Raw genomic sequence first — 3,218 nt, forward strand, 5'->3', positions numbered from 1 at the left:
TTCTTCTTCAAATTGTCAAGATTCATTAAGCTTCTTATCAAGAGCTAACTCTCTTGCCAAAGACTTCACCAGCATTCGAAGAATGTTTCTTTGCTGCTCAACAATCTGTATTTTTATCTGTCTTTAGAGTTAAAATTGCAGCACCATTAAATTAGTTTGCTGCCTCGCCATATTACAAATTATAATCAGTACAAATTATGCAATTCAAATCTATAGTCTAAATTTTGTTACTAAACAGATTAGACTTATGAATATATCAAAACTCCCTCAGAAAGTGGCATCTAGGAGGGGTAGAGTGTACAAAGACCTTACACCTACCAAAGTAGAAAGTTTTTTTCCATAGACCCTCATTTCAAGGAAAGATCATCCAATGCAGAAGAAATAACAAATGCACAAGAAAAATTAGTTTGATAAATTAAGGAACTTACTGAAAACTAAACAACACCAATAGTATGTCCAATCATGATGCTTCAAAAAGACATAATGGTCAATAGCTGCAGAACCAAATGAGGACTTACTGCATGTCTACAATCAGAAGCGATAGCAAAAATTGTGTCATCTCTTTGTGCTTTTGGTTCTTAATTTCTTTGATCTCTGTCATAGAAGCTATCAACCAGAACATGAAAAGTAATACTTGAGCTTCATTCTTCTAAGTTTCTAGGACTCTCCAAAAATATTGCCGTACCCGTGTCGGATCCTTCAAAAATACACTATTTTTGAAGGATTCGACAAGCACCCATAGACATGTGAAGAGTCCGAGCAACTTAGACTTTCTTTCAAATACAAATGGCGTTTGGATAGAAACTGGTTAATTTTAGACGACATGTGAGTAAAAAGGCAATTAACGTACAAATCTCGGGAATAAAAGAGATATGGCACAACAATATCAAAACTAAATCTTTCTTATAGAATTGACTAAATTCACCAAGAACAGAAAACGTTCAACTCATACAAAAAAAACACCAATTTGATTTATACATCATAATAACTTTCTATAGAAGGACCAAGTGAAATGTTACTCAAATGACCTACTTCTTAGTGCTCTTCTTCTTGGAATCAGATTTAGCAGACACTGGTTTGGGATGCTTTTAAGTCAAACTTGGGTCCATGAGAGGATTGTGATTAAGGATAGTCTAGTTGGCTAAAGTGACAAGATCCGTAAAGACAACACCACCAGCATATCTTAACAGCACAGTTTGGATTGAGCCAAACACATAGACTATGAGGAATGCTACCACAACAAAGCTCACAAGAAGTATCTGCATCAATTGCTCCACTAGCTTTTGTCCTTACCAATCCATCTAAAATAGATGACAAAAAAACAAATGAAAAAACTGTACATTATCACAAAACAGGTAGAATAGAAATAAGTTATATTTATACTAAATCCACCGATCAAATTAGCTATCCATTAGTCCAAACTGACAAGCTAGTTAGGATCGGTCATTAGTTTAAGCACCATCTCTTTTAGAAAAATAATTCTAAAATAATAATACATAGTTACTGTACAGTTTGTGTTAATGTTCTTGTTCCTATATCAGAAACAAATTTGAGACAAATAAACCAATGAATGAACTATTCATCACAACACAAATGTCTATTGAGGAAGGCAATTCAAAATGTTACTGTGCAGCTCTATCATAATCTGCGATCCAAGGTTCTGGCCTTAACAGAATCACTATGTTCCGGGTAAGCTTCACGCTCAACTATGTAAGGCTAATAGCCTGCTGCAGTTGACAAATTTAAACTCCTTATACTCTCTTCTAGGTCACTTTTTAGTTAAACTCCTTATACGTTAAAATTGGTTTACATAGATTTCAATAGCGTAAGAAAGTAAACTACGTCTACGGTACTACAATTCTTCAAAATAGATGTCCCCACAAAATGTGATGCAGAACACTATTATAGGTTAACAATCAGGGATCAATACAGAATATTAAATATTACAAAGTATTGCAGTGAAGAGGGGACAGTCGTGGTGGTAACAGATTCAGAAAACATTCAGCTCATATCGAAAAACCACCAGCAATATTTAATTGATACATCATTATAATTTTCTGCAGAAGGACCAAGTGTAACGTTAGAAAATGAACTAATTCTTAGTGTTCTTCTTAGAACTGGAGTGAGAAGACACTGGTTTGGGATGCTTTTCAACCAAACTTGGGTCCAACCAATTGAGAGAATTGTGATTTAACATAGGCTAGTTGGGTATGGTTACAAGGGCCATAAAGACAACACCACTAGCGTACGTTTACAACATAGTTTGGAACGATCCTAACACATAGCCTATGAGGAATACTACCACAGCAAAGATCATAAGAAGTATCTGCATCAATTGTTGCACTAGCTTTTATCCTTGCAAATCCATCTATAATAGATGACAAAAAGACAACAAAAAAAACTGCACATTATCACAAAATAGATAGAATAGAAGTAATTCATATTTATACTGAATCAACCAATCCAATTAACTATCATGTAGTCCAAACTTTAGCGCCATTGGTCGGATCCTCAAAAATGACCCCGGAGTCTGTTAGATCTTCCAAAAATTACACATTTTTTAAGATCAGAGCAACATAGCTCCAGCAGAACAAGAATTACTAAAACTCAAATCTATCTTCCATTAAAAAGCACTTATAATTAACCCACTAAGCCTCCTACCTTCACTATATTATTGGTTGATATGCTAATAGAGTTGAGCTGAAGTTAGATAAAATTTGACGATTTTGGAAATAAATCTTCCATGGATTCGATGGATTTGAGGAGAAATTTGGGCAAAGAGCTGAGGGTTTTGTGAGCTCTGACATCTGTGAGATATTTGGAAAAAGAGATCAATATATTTTATTAAATATTTTCTTTACTCATTTATTTTTGGCTAATAATTAATTGGAGGGAGAGTGAAAAATTTGTAATGAAAATTTAGGCTACATTTTTAAAATGTTGTCTTTAGAATTATAATAATGCCACACTTAAAAGTGTAGTCATATCTGTAAATAAGAGTTGCCAATTCTATCAAGATTTGACAACGCTTATAAAGTGTGGCCTATACCATTAAAGACCACTCTTTCTAAGCGTTGTAAAAATTAATGTGTCCAAAAGCTAAAAGTTTAGGATACGCTTTAAAAGCGCGATCTTAAATAGTATAGGCCACACTTTACAAGAGTGGTCTAAATTTAGTGTGGCCAAAAGACAAAAATGTTGTAGTGATTCCTTGGCCA

The 3,218-nt window shown here is 34.1% G+C and overlaps 1 pseudogene; it reads right to left on the minus strand.

Moving 5' to 3' along the window:
• Window positions 1-2,092: 2,092 nt before the first annotated feature.
• Window positions 2,093-2,368, minus strand: LOC107858148 (annotated as a pseudogene).
• Window positions 2,369-3,218: the final 850 nt, after the last annotated feature.

The sequence above is a fragment of the Capsicum annuum genome, chromosome 2 (assembly GCF_002878395.1).
Source record: "Capsicum annuum cultivar UCD-10X-F1 chromosome 2, UCD10Xv1.1, whole genome shotgun sequence".
In the NCBI taxonomy this organism is placed as follows: domain Eukaryota; kingdom Viridiplantae; phylum Streptophyta; class Magnoliopsida; order Solanales; family Solanaceae; genus Capsicum; species Capsicum annuum.